Here is a 21,481-nt window from a genome sequence, read left to right as displayed (position 1 = left end):
AAAGGCAGCCCGCTGGTTCCTCAGAGGGCTCAGCGAGGGGCTCAGCAGTCTTTGCACAGACTCCATGGTGGACCCGTGAGAAGCACGATGAGGGAAATGGCACATCCAGAGGGGCTGGGCCCCCGCTGCTTGCCAGCCGCCTCGCTCCTCCTGCTCGCTGGCTTGGGATCAGAGGCCGGTTTTCAGATGTGCCCCAGGAAAGCAGGTCTGCGTGGGCTTGAGGCCCCAGACGCCGAAGCTTCTCTCCTTTCAGTCTGACGGTGCTGATTCCTTTTGGCCAGAGTTCCTCTCCCATCGTCCTCTGTCCTGCTCAGTCGACAGCAGCTTTTCCTTGACATGTCCAAATCTTTTTTTGTCTCCCCCTGAAAGATGTCAGGATGGACACCTGCAACCATTCTGCAGGGGTAACTGTTTATTGTAAGTAGCAGTTCCGCTAACATTTTTATACCTGTAAAAATCCTGGGCACAGGCCGGACACCTGTGGCGCCAACATTCATGTTCATGTTGGGGTATAGACACGGTGAGTCAGCAGGAGCCCCGGACATACACTTCTCCCCTACTCTACACACAGACATGGGAGGGCAATGTGAGGTTCCTGTCTGGGCAGGGGCCGGTCACAGGCTCAAAAGACCCTTGGCACATCAATAGTCACTTTCGAGAAACCCTGACTCCAGTCCCATGCGGTGAGCAGCTGAGCTGGTGGGCGGGGCAAAGGGAACCTCAGCTTAGAAGGAGCCATGAGCTTGAGGGGTCTTTTATGGACAAAGCGCTCCCCATGGGCACCTCCCCTTCTCTGGACCACCTGCCACACTAGGAAAGTCACCTGAGGAAAAGCCAGGGTTCTCTGGCCCCTTTGTGTTCCACGACTGCTCACCAAGACTCGAAATCTCAGAGAGCAAGTCCAGTTATGAGCTCTGAGGCTTGGCTCCTCTGAGTCGAATAGTGTTGGATCCTCGACACCTCGGCACCCACAGGAGGACGTGGTGGTGAGTCGGGGTCAGGGGACGGAGTTCTCAGCCTGCCTGGCAGATGCACATACACTACGGTGAATGGCGTGGGCTCACCACCACTGCCAAGGTCAGAAACCAAGAAGAGACATAAATATCACACTTTTGGTCAAGGCATTTTCAAGAAACGACCACAGAAACAATGGCCACTTTTGATATTACAACCTACCACCTTTGGCAACTTTCAGAGAAAACAGCTGTCTCCACCCCAAGTCATCAGAGAGTCCAAGATCCCTTTATCCTAGGCCCCAGTTGAAACAGTCAAGGAAGGAAGATGGACCAACGGAGGGCAAGAAAAGGCTGAAGAAGCAGATATACCAACACCTACAGCGCCCAGCAGTCTGGGTGTCTGCCTCCCTGCAGGAACCCCCTCCTTGAACCTCTTCTTGGGGAGAAGGTGAGCTATCAGAGGGGCCCAGCTGCTGGAGACAAATGAGGCAAGCCGAACATGGGAGCCGCTGGTTGCCTGAATCCAGAGTTGCGACCCCAGTCTCCAACCACAATCAGGGACACCCCATCCCCCCCTCCTCAAAGAGGCTTTGTTCATAGGAATGTGGGGTGCTCTGGTGACTATCCTTCACCAAAACCTCAATTCAACAGCCTAAACCAGACTCCCCTGTGTCTGCTGCATTAGTCTGGGGTGTATGGGAGAGAAAGGTAGTGTGACTAAGCGGCTGCCCACGTCCAACACGGCACACTCAGGTGAAAATGTGACACAGCTCAGGACAACCCTCTTGCGTGTGTTCCGGCTTCCCAGAAGTACAGCCTCTGCAAGGGCCTAGGCTTTCCTCTTCCCCTGCCCCCCATCCCTAGATAAGCTCCATCTGGGAACCCAGCCCAGCCGCTCTTGTAAAGATATGTTACAACACTGGCTAAGAAAACAAAAGCAGGTTTCTGAAAAGGTATTGTGCAGCCGGAAGCGGCATCTGTCTTCGGGTTCCTGTGGCTGGGGGTGGGGTTCCTTTGGTTTTGACCAGAGCACTTCTCCGCTGGGGGGGCCAGGCTCGGCTTGGCTTTTGCAGAACCTTGGTTACTATACCGAACTTCACAGAGGTGCTCGGGTGGGTTGCAGTTGCATCACCGAGGACTCCGGAGTTTATATCCGAGAGCCTCTCTCCTGAAGAACCTTCGCCTTCTCGCTCGGTTGGATGACAATGCCATTGGTCGAACTATTTAGTTCTCTGCAGAGAACACAGAGGAATTCTGCCTGATCCTTGTTCCCGTGGTTATAGGATGATCCTATGCTGATTACCTGTTGGAATTTCCAACGGTCGGACATAGTGCCCACCATCTGCCCGAGCGCCTCCTCTTGGCATCGCGGAGCTCTGTACAGGTGCTTCGCCGGGCCCTGGGAAGCTGTTTTCCTTGTGGGTATCCCTTCCTTAAAACCAGTCGCAAGAGAGATGCAATGTTGTAAAACTCCGCTTCCTCCAGCCGCCTTTTCTGCCAACTCCTTCCTAACGATGAGCTTCCCGTGACGGGGGTAGTTTAGGACTAGACCCAAGTAGGTAGGGTCCCTGTCAGGCAGATAGGCCCCCGTCCCGTCCTTGTCTGGGTCCGGCCCCGGGTCCTCCTGGCAGCAGAGAAAAGACCTGGGCTCCAGGCCTAGGGTCTGCCTGGTGGTCACGGAGTAAGGTGCTGCCCACGTTCAGCCGGACCCTGCGGGCCGACCACCGCCCCCTGACCCGGCGGCCTGGGACCAGCTCCAGCGGTGGCGGTGGGCGGGCGACCGTGCCTGCGGGCCGTGGGGTCAGTGGGGGGCGAGCGCTGGGGAGCGCGGCCTCGCCCAGCCTGCTCCCGGCAGCCCCTGCCCGCGCCGCCGTCACCAGGTCCCACTGCAGCTCCGCCATCTTGGGCCGACGCCGCTGCCCGCGTGCCCGAGACTGACTGATTGGGAATTGGCTCATGTGATTTATGGAGGTCAAGTCCAAAATCTGCAGGGTGAAATGACAGGCCGGACACCCAGGAAGAGCCAGTGTTGCAGTTCAGGTCCAAAGGCGGTCAGCTGGCAGAATTCCCTCTTGTTCAGGGCAGGTTCACCTTTGTTCTGTTCAGGCCTTCAACTGATTGGGTGAGACCCGTTCACAGCATAGAGGACAATCTGCTTTCCTCAAAGTTCACCGATTTAAATGTTAATCTCACCCAAAACTATCCTCACAGAACCATCCCGAATAATGTCTGACCCCGTATCAGGACACTAGCCTCGCCAAGTTGACCCATAAAATTAAGCATCCCGGGCCTGGTGGGCTGGGAAGACCCAGAGGAATCGGGTGGAGAGGGAGGTGGGATGGGGGACCGGGATGGGGAATACGTGTAACTCTATGGCTGATTCATGTCAATGTTTGACAAAACCCACTGAAAAAAAAAAAAAAAAAAAAATTAAGCATCCCATAGGCTAACATGCGCATTTTGAAAAATTCACTTGTTATATATATTACAAGATTGCTTATCAGATTGAAGCTGTTGTAAGGGTATAAAATGCATAAGGTAGAAAAAATAAAAATAAATGCATAAGGTAGGATCCCCTATTTTCAGGATCCTCCCTTTCTCTCTTTCTTGCTCCCTCTCTCTCTGGAGGCTTTCCTTGGGAACCCTGGCACAGTGTTGTGCAGAAGCGGAAGCCACAGAGAAGCCCCCAGCCAACACCAACATCATCTCCCAGTCCCCAGGGGCTCCTGGCCCAGCCTTCCGTCTTCCAGCTGTGCCCAGACATGGTGGTGCCAACTGCACCCTGTCTCAATCTCTGACCCACAGAAACCATGAGAATTTTTCTCAAAATTTAATGCTATTTCAAGCCACTAAATTTCAGGGTAACTTGCTACACAGTAATAGGTAACTAACATGTAAGATTATGGTTAACTTTGTAAGAAAGTTAACTTTGTACCAAAGTGTTTTCCAGTATAATTTTAGCATTCTGCACTCCTACCAGCGGTATATGATGGTTCCAGGTGCCACAGAGGTAAAGAATCTGCCTGCCGATGCAAGAGATGCAAGAGATGTGAGTCTGATCCCTGGGTAGGGAAGACCACCACCCCCCAACCCTCAGCAGGATATGGCAACCCACTCCAGTACTCTTGCCTGGGAAATCCCTTGGACAGAGGAGCCTGGTGGGGTATAGTCCTTGGGGGTCACAAAAAGTCAGATGCAACTGAGCACGTGCGCGTGCGCGAACACACACACACACACACACACACACACACACACACACACACACACACTTATCATCAAAGTCTTCCTAGTGGGTGTGAGGTTGTTGCTTGCTGTGATGTTAATTTGCATTTTCCTGATGATGCCACACCTAGTTTTGATCAGAAATATTACTACCCAACTTAGTAACCAACCTCATTTACTATGCTGTTTCATAGTCACATGTCATAGAGCTTGTGCTGACCATTCCAATTTGTTTTAACAATGATTGCTACCACAATGAATCTATAAGGTTAGGAGTCATCTTAAGCTAACTTAAGAGGTTAAGCATTTGTCTTGTTTGCCTACCCCTGGAAGAATGAGCAATAAAAGCCATCTGGTCACAGGTGTGGGGCTCCTGGCCTAACAACACTATCACCTGTTAATTGGTATTAATATGTTTTTTTGAGAAGTGCTGTGTGCCAAGCATTTCACATGTAGACGCTCACTTACTACAACACCTCTATGACGTTCATGTTATTATTTTGAGCCTGTTCCAAAGGAAGAGGTTCAGAGAGCCCAAGAAACTTGGCTGTTGTCACACACTGAATTTGAACCCAATATCCTTTTACCTGATCTAAAACAGATTTCTCAGGCTTCCCTCGTGGCTCAGTGGTAAGGAGTCTGCCTGTAAATGCAGGAGACTTGGTTTCGATCCCCAGGTCCATAAAGATCCCACGTGTCATGGAGCAACTAAGCCTGTGCATAACTATTGAGCCTGTGTTCTAGAGCCGGAGAGCTGAGCCCACATGCTGCAGCTACTGAAGCCCAAACACTCAACAGCCTGCACCTCGCAACAAGAGAGTAGCCCCTGCTCGCCACAACTAGAGAAATGCCCACACAGCAGTGAAGACTCTGCACAGCCCCAAAATAGGTAAATACAATTATTAAAAATAAAAAAAAGATTTCTCCTCACTTCTTCCTAATTTTATACCAGAATGTAAGAAAAAATTTTGGCCTAAAGTTAACAGTATAAAATATTATAGTCTGGGAACTGGGAGATTGAGTTTTACTCCTGGCTTTGTCACTAATTAGGGGTCCCCTCTCAGGCCAGTTCCTCTTTGGCCCACAGTTCCTTATTATTAAAAATAAAAGTTTGGGTTAAGACACTTTCCAGCTCAAAAATCACTTTATAGCAGGCACTATACTAAGCATTTTACAAGTGTTAGTTTATTTATATGTATATAAATATTATTTATTTATATGTATATATATATATTTATATATATATTTATTTTTATATTTATATATATTTATATATTTATTTTATATATTTACATATATCTATATATATTTTATTTATATATATTTATATATATACATATACATAATATATACATATAATATATACATATATACATATAAGTAAATAATATTTATATTTATATGTGTATAAATAAATATATGTGTATAAATAAATAAATATATTTATATGTGTATAAATAAATAAATAAATTTATTTATTTATTTATATATATCTCTCTCTCAGAAAAGCCTTATGCTATATATAGGTGCTATTATTCTTCCCATTTTACAGATGAGTAAACTGAGGTAAAGAGATGAAATAATTTTCCCAAAGTCACAAAACTAGAAAATTGCATAGCTATGATTTATTTATTTAGGGTACACCACAAATCATACAAGATCTTAGTTCCCTGATCAGGGCACGAACCTGTGTCCCCTGTAGTGGAAACACAGAGTCTTAACCCCTGGACTATCAGGGACATTCCAAGTTGGTTTATCTATCTACCTACCTACCTGTCTGTCTGTCTGTCTATCTACCTATCTATTTATTGGCCAGTATAGCTGTGATTTATACCCCAGCTGTCTGGCTCCAGAGGACATGGTGTTACTCAGCTAGGCAGCATTTATAGAAAGTATTTTTTTTTTTAAGGAAAGTTTAATTTTAACAATGACTTTATGATATCATGAGTTGCATTTTTCTCTCCACATCCTCACTCTCCCTCCACTTTAAAAAAACAAAAAACTTTTATTTATTTATTTATTTGGCTGCACTGGGTCTTAGCTGCAACATGTGGGATCTAATTCCTTGACCAGGGAATGAACCTGGGTCTCCTGAATTAGGAGTCACTGGACCACCAGGGAAGTCCCCTTCCTACTTTTTGAATGAAAACACTGAGCCTCAGAAAATTGTTCATGTCCCAAGTCCCATAGCCAGTCAGTGGCAGAGCCAGGATGGGATGCCCAGGCAGCTTATCATCCAAGTCTGGGGTGACGTGTCCCCAGGAGTCAGAGCCCTCGGGAGTGAGAGACCACAGCGCTGCTTACCTCTGGGAATCTCGCCAAAGGCCCAAGTGGAAATACTTGGTGATCTGACATGACCACACCTTCTACTCCGAATTCCAGCCTGGCTGGTTTGCCCTTCTTTCTCTTCCCCTCCTCTCACCAAACCAGTTGCATGGGAATCAGAAGAGCTACAAATGCCCAAGGCAACCTGCCCTGGGGCACAGATGGGATGGGGGTGGGATCCCAGAATTGTTAGGCTGCATGCTCCTGGGGTGTCCCCTGTAGGTCTTCACTGTGATGGGACCTGGTCTGTCGCCCTCCAGACCCAATGTTGAAATCATTGCCTGGGATTCACAGAAGAAAAGGGAGCTCGAGCAGACTGAATACTACGGTTCTGCTGCCTTGAGAGTCTAGTTTTGTTTCTACTTTTTCTAGGTAAGTGTTTTTTTAATAATAGAAAGCATACACATAATAAGAAGTCAACCCAGAAACATATTGTAAGTACTGAATATGATTCTTCATTTTAACCCTGCCCCTGTCCTCAAATGCTATGCCAAACTTTCTTGTCCTTCCAGCCAAAGATATTCTGGCATATATATATAAACTTTTTATTTTGTATTGGCATATAGCCAATTAACAATGTTGTGATAGTTTTAGTTGGACAGCAATGGGACTCAGCCATCATATACATGAATCCATTCTCCCCTAGACTCCCCTCCCATCCAGGCTGCCATGCGCTATGCAGCAGGTCCTTGTTGGTTATCTATTTTAAATATAGCAGTGTGTACAGACAGCCATAAGTTCATTCATGGAGGTATATGTTTTTAACTGCATATACTATACCTATTATTCTGTATCCTTTTATTTTTATTTCTAATGCTCAGTGTAGCTTGGAAAGTATTCCTTGGGAATACTAAAGCACGCCTTTGCTTTTTTGAAAGAACTGCATGGATTCCTGTTGTAGGGCTGAGACATATTTATCCAACCAGTCCCCTATGAGAGCATTTGTTGTTGTTGTTCAGTTGCTAAGTCGTGTCCAACTCTTCGAAACCCCATGGACTGCAACATGCCAGTCTCCTCTGTCCTCTCCTGTCTCCCAGAGTTTGCTCAAATTCATGTGTATTGAATTGGTGATGCTATCTAACCATGAAAGCCTTTAGGTTGCTTCTAATCAAGCTCCGACTAGCCAGCACGGTGAATCTGCTTATGCTTTTGTTGCCAGGCCATGTGGGCCCCTCTGTGATCTTTAGGGAGGGAGGGAGGGAGGGCAGGAGGGGAGCTGATGGCACTCCCTCCCCCAGGCAACAAGGCATACAGAATTGCTGGAGTTTCCTCCCCCGGGCTGTAGTCAGAAGAGAATTCATATGGCTACAAGGAGGCATTACTCAGAAAAAAGCATCCAGATGGCAGCTCAACTGATCTCTGAAATCTGGCAGCAGCAGCAATGAAAACATGCCACAACTTTTCCCAGCTATGTCTGGCCAGCATGCCACTGCCATCTTTTCCAGCAGGACCTGCAGTCCCAAGGACTGGGCTGATTCTGTGACCCACGCAGCTGGAGGCGCTGCTTATGATTCAGGGTCCAGAGGACAGGACAACAGGATGGGGTCTTCCCTAACTATGGTGGTATCTCCGCATTCAGTTCAGTGGCCATATTCTCTATGCTGCAATCACAGCTTTGGGTAAGGCTGGTGGTTCCTCCTAGAAAAGCTGACAGCTGATGTCTGCTTCTGCTTGGTTTTGTTTAAAGATGCCTCGCTTGACTGCCAGCCGTGAGTGAGCCCCTCAGACACCATCCCTGAGAAATGCCACCCCCACCCCAAAATGCATTCGGCCAGGGCAGAGGAGGAATAGCAAGTCTGGTCAATATTTTTAATATCCAGTCTGCTGCCCTAACCCTTGTCACAACCAAAGTTAGTTAAAAGTGACCAATAGAAAGCCATTGATTGCCCCCCACCACCATTTCATTGTAAGAATTTCAATAAAGAGACTTTGAAAGAATTATGCACCGAACACACATCTATCTGCCACTTCGATTTTGCAGTTCACATCTTGCTGGATTTGCTTTCCTTATAATACACACTTGCATCTCTCCAAGCCACTGATTTCTGCAGCTTTTTAAAATTAAATATTCAATTCATTTGCTTTTAAAACTTCAGAACTGGAAACACGTAATGCCTTGTTTGGAGCTCCGCAGGTGGCTCATGGGGTTGGGAAGAGTTGGATATGACTTAGAGACTGAACAACAACAAAAGTGGCCGTGTGGTAAAGAATCCCTCTGCCAATGCAGGAGGCACAGGTACAATCCCTGGGTGGGGAAAATCCCCTGGAGAAGGAAATGGCAACCCACTCCAGTACTCTTGCCTGGGAAATCCCATGGACAGAGGAACCTGGCGGGCTACAGTCCATGGGGTTGCAAAGAGACTAGCACAACTTAGCAACTAAACAGCAAAGACTATATACCTCATGGGGCATATATGTATGTTGTGTAGGTAAGCAGAGATGAATGCATATATGTAACAATGGTGAATTTGTGCAGCTGTCTGCTAGGCATTGGGCAAAATGCCTTATGTACTTTATCTCATCCCATTCTTATATCAGCCCTAGGAGGTGGACTTTATCATTGGCTTCATTTTAGAAATATGGAAGCTTGAGACTCAAGTTGGTGAAGTCATCTCTGCAGGTGGCCCAGCTGGTGATGGGGGAGTCAGTTTGCCTGCAGAGACCCCATACTCTGCTGCCCCCAACATCTTGCCTGGTACAAACCTCATAACATGTGACTAAACAGGCCAGCTGCAGAGGATTCTTGCAAAGTCAAAGACAGACAGCCATGTGAAAGTGCAAAAAACTACCACGTCCTTTAAAATGTTTGCTGAATGACTGAATGAGCTCATCACATACTCATCATACACTTCAGCTGCTTTCTCTAAGCACTAACTCTGTGGATGCTTCCCTCTGAAGGGGATAAAAGATGAAAAATCTCCCTAATCCTGCACTCCACAAATGTCAAATTTGAAACTGATCTTTTTCGTGTTCTGATCTTATTGATATTACAGCAATGGAGGTGGAAGTGCTAGCTGTTCAGTCGTGCCTGACTCTTTGCAACACCATGGACTGTAGCCCGCCAGGCTCTTCTGTCCAGGGATTTTCCAGGCAAGAATACTGGAGTGACTTGCCATTCCCTTCTCCAGTTGATCTTCCCAACCCAAAGATCAAACCTGTGTCTCCTATGTCTCCTGCATTATAGGTGGATTCTTTACCCCTGAACCATCACGGTTATATTTTTGTCTGTGATCAAGTGGCAGGGCAGCAGATTACCAATGCCAGGGTCTAAGGTAAGCCCTTTTTTCTCCTGCCTGCTCCAACCTGGCACTGGAATTCTCCAGTGTGCCAAGGGCTCGCCAACACCCAGGATGGCCCCAGAGAGGAGACCTGGGAGCCTCTTTACCCTGTGTGACTTTGATAAGGCCTCTCCATGGACTGCTTGCAGTGGGATGTTTTGTGTAGCTATTTTCTACCTTTGTGATTGACTTCCCTTTCAAAACTTGTAAAACAATACCCTATGAATATATCCATAACTACAATGATGATAGGTAGAATAAAGCAAGATCATCTATAGAAAAATACTTTGAAACTTTCTTTAAAATTTTGTTTCAAATACAAGACTTAAAAAATCAACTCAATAGCCAAAAAAAAAGAGGAAGCTTCTCAATTATCCATCAATGGCTGAATGGATAAACACAATGTGGTCTATACATACAATGAAGTATTATTCAGTCTTAAAAAGGAATGGTTTGACACATGCTACAACATAGATGAACCTTGAGGACATTATGTGTGGTGGAATAGTCACAGAAGGACAAATGCTGTTTAATTCCACTTTACATGAGCTATCTAGATTAGTCAACTTCATAAAATTAGAAAGTAGGATGGTGGTTGCTAGGGGCTGATGGGAAAGGGGCGTTATGTTTAATAGGTACAGAGTTTCATTTTGGCAAGATGTTCTGAAGGTGGATGGTGTGATGGCTGCAGTGAATTGTACATTTTACGATGGTTAAGATGGTAGACTTGGGATGTCCCTGGGGGTCCAGTGGTGCTCCCCGTGAAGAAGGCGTGGGTTCATCTTTGGTCCAGAAACTTAAGATTCCACATTCCTCATGGTGCAGTCAAACAGAAAAGGAAAGAAAAAGCTCAACCCACAGACCTCTGCTTTCAGACAGGACCACATGAAGCCAGTTCATCTATTTTAAGGGATATGTGATGTTTTGAGAGAATCAGAGCACAAAATTCCGAGTTAAGTGTTTTCAGTTCACCTCTGTAGTTGTAAACACAGTGTGATACCATTCCTTCTTGTTGGGGAGATGGGGGGTTGGGGAATGGGGAGGTGATGATTTAAAATATCAGCGAGTCTCTACAGTCTAATTTTTGTATCACAGGACACTGTGTCACTTTCCAGCTTTTCATTTCCAAGACAAACTAATGTAGTTTTTGGTGCATGTGTGTTTTTTCTAAAAAGGTCAACTCTTTTAGCATGTCACTGTAACTGGTTGTAATTTCCCTTTCTGTGTGTTCAGGATTGATGTAAAGGAGTAAAAGCCTTTCTGTTCCCTTCATTACTTCTTTCCCTAAGGTGAAATTTAACTTCATGTTCCAACAACATTTCCACGAGTAATGTCCCACCGGCTGACATCCTGTACACGCTGACACCAGTTGACCAAACCATAGCCAACAGGTGTCCTGTTTGCTGACTGTTGAACGTTTCCATATGCAGCAGGAAAAAGGGGGTTATTGCAGTCAGGTTCTAGTCCAGCTCTAACCCTTCATAGCTGCACAGCCTCGTGCCTCCATCTTTACAAAATGGGGATGAATTAATACTTCTTTGGGATTGTAGAGAAGAAGAAATGCAATGATAGCTATATATATTTTTTAAATTGGAATATAGTTAATTTACAATGTCAGCTTCAGGTATAACAGTGAAGTGATTCAGATATATATGTATAGAGAGAGGATAGATAGATATAAACCTTTTCAGGTTCTTTTCCCTTATAGGTTATTACAAAATATTCAGTAGAATACCTAGGGGTGATTCATGTTGAGGTTTGACAGAAAACAACAAAATTCTGTAAAGCAATTATCCTTCAATTAAAAAATAAGCAAATAAAAATATTGAGTATAGTTCCCTGTGCTACACAGTAGGTCCTTGTTGTTTATCTATTTTGTATATAGCAGTGTGAATGTGATTCATGCTTTTGTATTGTATTACAAGTTACTCACCAAAGGGATGTTGCCTGGAAGCTTAAATTATACATAATGGCCCATCTCTGGAAACCCTGCCTCCCAGGTGATGAGCATTAAGCTAAAACACCTTTGTTTAGCTCACAAGAAACATCCTGATCAGGTCCACCTGTGATGGCTGCAGGAGGAAGAAATGAACACATCCCCTCTGAAGGCTGATGGGAACCAGGAAGTGTTTGACTTTACTCCCTCCCTTTTTAGTATAAAAGAAGCCTGAATTCTAACTCAGGCAAGATGGTTCTTTGCGGGGGCGCTCTCTCACCATCTTCTCAGTTTGCTGGCTTTCCGAGTAAGGTTGTTATTCCACGCCCCAGCAACTTGTCTCTCGATTATTGGCCTTTCATATAATAAGCCATGTGAGATTTGACTGGGTAACGTTTATGTTAATCCCAGACTCCCAATATATCCCTCCTCTGCGATGACAGCTATAAATGTTAGCTCCTGCCTCTTCTTCCTTCTCTCATTCTCCCCTACTCGCTGAATTTCTTCACCTTGTTTCCCTTTTTCTTTTCTCTTCCTCCTTTGTTCTGCCTCTGCCCCCCCTTTCTCCTCTCTCTTTCTTCTTATCAAGGGAAGCCACAAGAAATACAGCACCCAGTTCCCTCTTCCGTGATGACAAGGCACATCCTTTCCATCTTACTGGGCTGCCTTTCTGGATTTCTGGCCTCAGGTTAGTGATTGACAACGTGTGATCTGTCAGTTGTTGCTCTGGGATCTAGATTGATAGACCACTGTTGTCAATATCTCAAGCTTCATTCTTCAGTTTAATCAAATTTTCAGATTTCCCACCATCCAGGAAGTCTCTGCATTTCCTTTCATTGAGCAATATGCAGCACAGTCCCCTTCCACTAGCTGGGAGAACTTGGCTCACTGTTTTTCAAGGAGTTTGGTCCTCCTCCTTCTCCTGCTAATAGATCTTATTAGCAGGCACCTCTGCCTCCAATTTTGTGTGTTGTGCTTCACTCATCAGAGTATTTCTGTGAATTTCAGAAACAAAAGCAGATCCTTTGTTCATAAGTTCCTTCATTCTCTCCTTTCTTCCTCAGGCTCCCTCCCTACCCCCCGCCACAGCCCCACTTTGTATAGAATAGTGGTCATACCTTCTGGAACAGTCCTGAGCTGTCTTATGCTATGCAATGCAGACAGTGCATTTTCTCATAATCTGGAGTTGCTGGCAGAGCAAAAGGAAACAAGAAACAAAAGCTGCATTTCAGGAACTTCATTTAGTGAAATACACTTCCTTGTGGTAGTTTGCCAGTGAATTTCCTCAGCTGCCAATGGTTTTTTGAAAGCAAATGAGGGTGGGGTGGGGTAGTGAAGGGAACCACATCAATATACTAAGTCTGGTGCCAGTTTCCAATGGTGTCGTCATTCATTCATGAAACTGTAGAAAAGAGATAAATTCACTGGTGAATGAAATTTATTACCCTTAACTACTCGGTTCCCTATGTTTCATATACAGGAGAATAAAGGAAAAAGAAAGCAAAACTGATGATAAAGGGGTTTCTATAGATTACAACCACCACCCAAAGTATATTAAAATAAACATAATCTCTTACAAATGCTCAAAATTGACCCTATATTAAAATGTTTTGTTTTTTGTAATAATTAAAACCTTGAGATTATATGTTTTCTTATTTGATATTGAAACGTCTTTAATTCAGCTACTGAGATTACAGATAGCTACTTTAATTCAGCTATTAAGATTACAGATAGCTACACGGGCCTTAAAAAGGCATTTTGTGGGACTTCCCTTGTGGTCTGGTTATTGAGAATCTGCCTTGCAATGCAGGGGACCCCTGTTCGATCCCTGGTCGGGGAAGATCCCATATGCTGCGGAACAACAAAACCTGTGCGCCACAACTACGGAGCCGGAGTGCTGCAACTATTGAAACCTGCATGCCTAGAGCCTGTGCTCCACTGCAGCGAGAAGCCTTCTTTTCTCAATCCAGATGCTATGAGTTAAATTTCCCTTTTAAAAGAAAAAAAGCATTTTGCATTTCTCCATATAGAGTTTCATCAAAGAATTTCATCAATTATTTTTTTCTCATTGGCAGATTAGCAAACTGTGGCTTAACATCTTAAAACATACAAGTCAGCATTAAAATAACACTCAGTGATTGGTCTTTTAAAAAAATGTTAGCCATTTTAGAAAATTTTTGTTGTTCAGTTGCTCTATCGTGTCTGATTCTTTGTGACCTCATGGACTGCAGCATGCCAGGCTTCCCTGTCATTCACTCTCTCCTGCTGGAGCTTGCTCAAACTCACGTCTATAGAGTCGGTGATGCCATCCAACTAACTTATTTATTTCTGGCTGCACTGGGTCTTGGGGGCTATGTGCAGGCTTTCTTTGGTTGCAGTGAGCAGGGGCTACTCTTTAGTTGGCGTACACAGGCTTCTCATTGCAGTGGCTTCTCTTGTCGTGGAGCACAGGCTCTAGGACTCATGGGCTCAGCAGTTGTGGGATACGGGCTCAGCAGTTGTGGTATACGGGCTTAGTTGCCCCTCGGCATGTGGGATTTTCCTGGACCAGGGATTGAACCTGTGTTTTCTGCATTGGCAGACAGATTCTTAATCACTGGACTACCATGTAAGTCCCAGAGTGATTGATTTTAACTTCTTCTCCCAGGGTCTTTGAGCACCAAATTATTTTCTGCTCAACAGGTATTTTCGAGCTCCCATTATGTACTCTAATCGTGCTATGCATTTGGAGAATAGAAAGAAATAAAACACAGTCCCCTCCCTTGAAGAGCCTTTTACCTTCAAGAAGATGAAACACCCAAGAAATCTCTTGCAAACAACTCAAGATGTCCCTATAAAAAATAAGATTAGCTACACAGCATGCACTTTCAAAACACTGACAAAATCCATGGATTACTGAAAAAATTCAAGATGGTACAAGAGAGTACCATGAAAAGTAATTCAGCCTCCTACCCGACACCCAGCTGCTTTTCCAAGGGCAATCTCTGCAGCGAGTCCCTTGCATAACCTTCCAGTGACAGCATAAACATTTTCAAGCAAGTTATGTATAATAGCATATGTCTATTTATATACACAAATCCTATCCACTTTAAAAAAGAAGAGTAATCTAGAAAAGCTAGGCATTGTTTAGCAATCTCAGCAAATGATCATATAGTAGGAACTCAAATATTTCAATGACTAAATGAATGAACGAGTCCTCTTTTTAGGACATTTTGATTTCTTGCTATTTTATTTTATGTATTTTTGGCAACACCACATAGCATGTGGAATTGAACCCATGCCTCCCACAGTGGAAGCATAGAGTTTTAACCACTGGACCAACAAGGAAGTCCCATCTTGCTGTTTTAAATTATGCTGTGTGAAACCTTTTTTCTGATTCAACTCTTAGGTAGACATTTCCAGAAAAGGAATTACTTGGTTAAAGTCTTTAGGTATTTCCAAGTTGCTTTCCAATAGGCTATTTTCTCCCATCAGCACCATCATGGGTAGTTTCATTTTTCTTTGCTAATCTGATGGAAGTAAGTGTAATTTCATTGCTGCTTCTGTTTGTGTTTATTTGAATTAGTAGGGTTGGGCATTTTTTCCCCAAATGTTTGCCAGCCGTTTATAATCGTTTCAAACTGTTTTTGAAATTACCTGGTAGAAGACTCTTGTGCATTTACCTACTGGGGTTTTTCTTACTGAATGTTACAACCTTGTTAAATAGTAAGACTACTAATCCTGTTCCATGTTATTAGTGAATAAGTCCCCTCATCTAGTGTTTGTCTTTTTTTCCCTTTAATTGGCTTATTTTTGGCCCAGAAGATATACATTTATATTTGTTCAGTTCTCTCTATTGAGTCATACATAATTCATTTCATTGCCTTTGAGGCTAGAATAACCTACTTATTCCATCTTTTCAAGAACTGTGTAGAAGTGAAGGAAAGTCCAGCTTATGCTTATAGCCTGTCAACAGGGGGATTTTCTAAGCATTTGTTTGTAGAGCTAAATTTAGAATTCATTCCATCTTTGGATCCCAGGTATGTGGACTTAAGAAAACATCTTAGACATCCTTCTTTTAGGGGTTTTGCCTTATTGATCCAACTTTCATATAGAAAGCAAGTCATTTGGAGTCATCAAATGCCGTTTATCTTTCTCCTCTCTTTCCCTTCTACCCAGAGTAGAAAATTACTAAAGGCTTGGTTTCTAGCCTCTCAATTAGTTTATCTCAAGTCTTTCTTTCAAACTCATCCTGTTCTTGTGGCTACAACTAACAATGAATCTGATCATATCAGTCAGGGTTCTTGAGAAATAGAACCAATAGGATACACACACACACAAAACCTCCCTCACATTAAAGCAATACCAGAGTGAAGTACAGAGAGAGATTTATTTTAAGGAACTGGCTCACGTGACTGTGGGCGTTAGCAAGTCTGAAGTCCAAACAGCAGGCTGGAAATTCAGGCAGGATTTCCACATTACAGCCTTGAGGCAGAATTTCTTTTTCTCTGGGAAACCTCAGATTTTGCTTTTAAGAGATTCCATTGATTTGATGAAGCATTATCAAGGGTAACTTTCTTTACCTAAAGTTAACTGATTGTAAATGTTAATCACATTTACAAAATATCTTCATAGCAACACCTAGTCAAGTGTTTGACTGAATAACTGGGCACCATAACCCAGCCAAGTTGACACATAAATTAACCTTCACCCTGATTTTCCCACTGGATTGACTTTCTTTATATCACATACCTAGTCTTCTGTTCCTTTCAAGGTTTGTCTGTGAGTATGAGTAGCTTTTATTAAACACTGAGTATGTAGTCCACTAGCTTTTATTAAACAATAAATATGTAGTCCACTTGGAGGAGGCAATGGCAACCCACTCCAGGATTCTTACCTGGAGAATCCCATGGACTGGGAGCCTGGCAGACTACAGTCCAGGGGTTGCAAAGAGTCAGACAGGACTGAAGTGACTTAGCACACACATATGCAGTCCACTAGCTTTTATTAAACACTGAACATGCAGTCCACTGTGTGTGCCGTGTTCTTGGTCACTCAGTCATGTCCGATTCTTTGTGATGCCGTGGACTGTAGCCTGCCAGGCTCCACTGTCCATGGGGATTCTCCAGACAAGAATACTGGAGTGGGTTGCCATGCCCTCCTCCAGGGGATCTTCCCAACCCAGGTCTCCCGCATTGCAGGTGGATTCTTTACCATCTGAGCCACCAGGGAAGCGGTCCACTAGCTTTTATTAAATATGTTGTACGATTTTGATAATACTTGTGAGTACGATCACTGCCAGGTTGTTTATATGGTTGGATCACTGGCCATGCAAATGTACTGCTCTAGAAGTAGAACTGCAGTGCAGCCCATTCTTGGAATTAGGAAGACATCATGTATATCTCTGACAATATGGTTATTGTAGAGTTTGAGATCTGATAGGATATTTGATAAGAGGAATTGTTGAGGGTGCGTTAAATACCCATTGTCTGGGGGTGGGGTGGTGATGTTTGGGCTGAAAACATCAGCTTTGTCCAGCTTTGTCCCTTACTAGTCTTGGGAGAACAAAGCAAGGCCTGGGAAAGGCAGGATGGAGGCATTGGTTGGTCAGGGTGCCACTAAATCAGAAGAAGAATGTGGAACCAGATGTGAAAACCTGCAACTGCTCAGACACTGGGAGGAGGCGGGGTGGGAGCCACCCTAGCAAGGGGGTGGGGCCATATGGGCAGCTGCTGCTAAGCTGGCAATGAAGCACAGCGGATGTACAAGGACTGGAGTTGTGGGGGGTAAAAAAGGACTTTACACCACAGCACTGATGGTGCGGTGAGGACGCAGTCCTGCATCCGGGTTCTCATCCAGACAGAAGAAATAAAGTTGAACCTGCTTCTCGCTCATAGGACAGGTCAGTCCTTGGCTTCCTGAAGGCTCACAGTCTTGGAACTAAGAGCAGCAACAATCACTGTTCCTAAAAAATGAAGAATCTGAGGTCCAGAGAGGATAAATCTCCCACAGTTCAGTTCAGTCGCTCAGTTGTGTCTGACTCTTTGCGACCCCATGGACTGCAGCACATCAGGCCTCCCTGTCCATCAATAACTCCCAGAGTTTACTCAAACTCGTGTCCACTGAGTCAGTGATACCATCCAACCATCTCATCCTGTCGTCCCCTTCTCCTCCTGCCTTCAATCTTTCCCAGCATCTTTCCCATAGATAGGACTGATTTCCTTTAGGATCAACTGGTTTGATTTTCTTGCAGTCCAAGGGACTCTCAAGAGTCTTCTCCAACACCTCAGTTTAAAAACATCAATTCTTCGGCGCTCAGTTTTCTTTATAGTCCAAATCTCTCACAAGGGGTCATTTATAACTGTATTCACATGTGTTATGAGTTGTGCCCTCCCTCCTCCAATTCATATGTTGAAATCCTAACCCCCCAGTGCCTCAGAATGTGACCTTAATTGGAAATTGGGTCATAGACGTAATTTGTTAAGATGAGGTCATACTGAAGTCGAGTGGGCCGCCAAAAATGGGGAAACGCTACAGACATTGCATACAGGGAGCAGTCATGTGAAGATGATAGCAGAAAGCAGGGTGATGCTGCTTTTTTTCTTTTTTTAAATAAAATTCCCATTTTAAAAATAGTTTTGTTTGTTTAGTTATTATTTGTGACTGTGCTGGGTCTTTGCTGTGCAGTCTTTTCTCTAGCTGCAGAGAGCAGGGGCTACTCCCCAGCTGCAGGGCTCCTTACTGCGGTGACTCCTCTTGAGGAGCACAGGCCCCAGCGCACATGGACTTGGTAATCTCGGCTCCTGAGCTCCAGAGCACAGGCTCAACAGTTGTGGCGCACAGGCTTAGCTGCCCGGCGCCGTGTGGGATCTTCCCGGATCAGAGGTCAAACCCGTGTCTCCTGTATTGGCAGGCAGATCCTTTACCACTGAGCCGCCAGGAAAGCCCAACGTGTTGCTTCTATAAGCTAAGAAACACCAAAGGTTGCCAGCAGTCACCAGAAAGAGAAGAGCCTGGAACGAATTCTTCTTCATGGTCCTTAGAGGGAACCAAGCCTGCTAACATCTTGATCTCGAGCTTCTAACTTCCAGAATTGTGAGAGAATACATTTCTGTTGTTAAACCACCCAATTTGTGGTATGTTATTACTCTAGGAAATGAATACGACATGGAAGACCCAAACTCTCAGCTCTGTAGGACTGCCTGTCAGACTAACACATTCTGAGCTGCACATAGGCACGTGCCCATGGCCCCAAGCTGAGCTGATTACAGACCTTCCAAATCCAGTGAACAACAGGAGCACGAACAGAATCAAAGCCTGTCCTCTACTAGCTAAAACTCCACTTACAAGCATTTCCAAATTTCTCAAGTGGCCATAGCTACTGTTCTCTGTAATGACACTATGTACCACAAAATACTGAAGTGCTTTATGAACTCTTAAAAAAAAAAAAAGATGTGCATAATAATACAACAATGTGTATGTACTTAATGTCATTTAACTGTATATTTTAAAGTGATTAAGGGAATTCACTGATGGTCCAGTGCTTTCACTGCCAAGGGTCTGGGTTCAATCCCTGATCGGGGAACTAAGATCCTATAAGTCATGTGATTCAGTCAAAAATAAAATAAGGTTATTAAGATGGTAAACTTTATGCTGTGTGTTATTTTACCACAATTGTTAAAAATGCAGATACAGTTCTATATATTTTAGTGGGTTACAAATGACCCTTCCTCCTGCATCAAAGGAGAGTTTAGAGAGAAAGGTAATACTTTTATTTGGCCCTCCATGCTGATTCGAGGAAAAATGACGTATCTAGAGTCCGATTGCCACTTGAAGCATGGTCATGAAGATCAGGTGACCATTTGTATGATTCTGGTTTGAAAACAGCATCAATGCCCATAAGATAGCATCGTGAATGTTTAATTGCCCTGCTACATATGGGAACAGCAATGTGATTCAGTTATCTGTATATTCTTCTTCATCTTCTTTTTCATTATAGGCTATTACAGATCTTGAATATAGTTCCCTATGCTATACAGTAGGTCCCTGTTGTTTATCTATTTCATATTAGTAGCTTGTATCTGCCAGGAGGCTTCCCAAGCCTTTGGGATAACCCCACATCCTCCGCAGTCATGGAGATGTTTTCTCCTTCCAGAGACGGGGTGGGGGTGGGGGGTGGTGGTGACGGGGTGTCTGCTTCCATCCTCATCTGCGAACTGCTTTGACTCTCATCGGCTTGGGATGTCCACTCTTTCAAATCTTCTTGATAGTCTGCTTCTTCTAGAGATTTTTTTTTTCCCTCACAGACATAGAAAACAAACTTATGGTTTCCCAAGGGGAAAGAAGAGTGGGATAAATTAGCAACTAGATACAAGCTGTGTGTGTGCGTGCTCAGTCATGTCCCATTCTTTGCGACCCCATGGACTGTAGCCCACCAGGCTCCTCTGTCCCTGGGATTCTCCAGGCAAGAATACTGGAGTGGGTTGCCATTTCCTTTTCCAGGGGATCTTCCTCATCCAGGGATCGAACCCATATCTCTTGCCTCTCCTGCATTGGCAGACAGATTCTTTACCACTAGCACCACCTGGGGAGCCTGCTGGCAGATACAAGTTACTAATAAGAAATAGATAAACAACAAGGACCTACTGTAGAGTATAGAAAACTATATTCAAGATCTGTAATAGCTTATAATGAAAAAGAAGATGAAGCATATATAGATAACTGAATCACTTTGCTTTACACAGAAACTACCACAACACTGTAAATTAGCTGTACTTCAACTTTAAAAAAAAAAAAAGCTTTTTTCTCCGTCCAAGACTGTTGATTCTCAGCACCACAGTTTCAGTCCTACGGGGAACCTACTCAGCCTCCCACCAATACTTCTATTTTATTTCCTTCTCAGGTATTAAAAACCCTACCTCTGCTCTCAGAAACCAAGACCAAACAGGCCTTTACAGTCTGCAGGGCTCCCTTCTGCTTTTTCCTTGGAGGCCAGCATATTGTTGTTCAGTTGCTAAGCTGTGTCTGACTGTGACCCGTGGGCCGCAGCATGCCAGGCTCCTCTGTCTTCCACTATACCTCAGAGCTTTCTCAAGCTCATATCTATTGAGCTGGTGATGCTATCTAACCATCTCATCCTCTGCCACCCCCTTCTCCTTTTGCCTTCAACCTTTCCCAGTATCAGGGTCTTTTGCAATGAGTCAGCTCTTCGAATCAGGTGGCCAAAGTATTAGAGCTTCAGCTTCAGCATCAGTCCTTCCAATGAATATTCAGGGTTGATCTCCTTTAGGATTGACTGGTTGGATCTCCTTGCTATCCAAGGGACCCTCAAGAGTCTCCTCCAGCACCACAGTTTGAAAGCATCAGCCTTCGTTTTGATCCAACTGTCACATCTGTACACGACTACTGGAAAAACTATAGCTTTGACTAGACAGACCTTTGTCAGCAGTGATATCTCTGCTTTTCAATATGCTCTCTAGTTTTGTCATAGCTTTTCTTCCAAGGAGCAAGAGTCTTTTAATTTCATGGTTGCAGTCACCATATTGTTACTCAGCTGTGAATCAAGCCCATCAGTACAGCTATAGTCTTTGTCCATAGTATTTACAACTAAATATTTAACAGAGCATGGAGTTCCTCAATTGTTCTATACAGAGACTAAGGAGAAAGGAGTAGACTCCTTTCAGTAGCTTTCCTAAACTTTATTTTGTATGGTGGTTGTACAAAGTTTTCTGTGCTAAAGCACATCCCTTCTCCCGTCTTTATTTATTTATGTAAATAAACTGAAC

General features: G+C 44.2%; 1 pseudogene; it reads right to left on the bottom strand.

Annotated features, from left to right (window-relative positions):
* Positions 1 to 2,103: 2,103 nt before the first annotated feature.
* On the bottom strand, positions 2,104 to 2,857 carry LOC136147493 (BTB/POZ domain-containing protein KCTD2 pseudogene; annotated as a pseudogene).
* Between the last annotated feature and the right edge of the window lie 18,624 nt (positions 2,858 to 21,481).

Source organism: Muntiacus reevesi, chromosome 15, assembly GCF_963930625.1.
Source record: "Muntiacus reevesi chromosome 15, mMunRee1.1, whole genome shotgun sequence".
NCBI classification, from domain to species: domain Eukaryota; kingdom Metazoa; phylum Chordata; class Mammalia; order Artiodactyla; family Cervidae; genus Muntiacus; species Muntiacus reevesi.
Note: the sequence above shows the minus strand (reverse complement) of the source record. Positions and strands in the feature narration are given on the sequence as shown.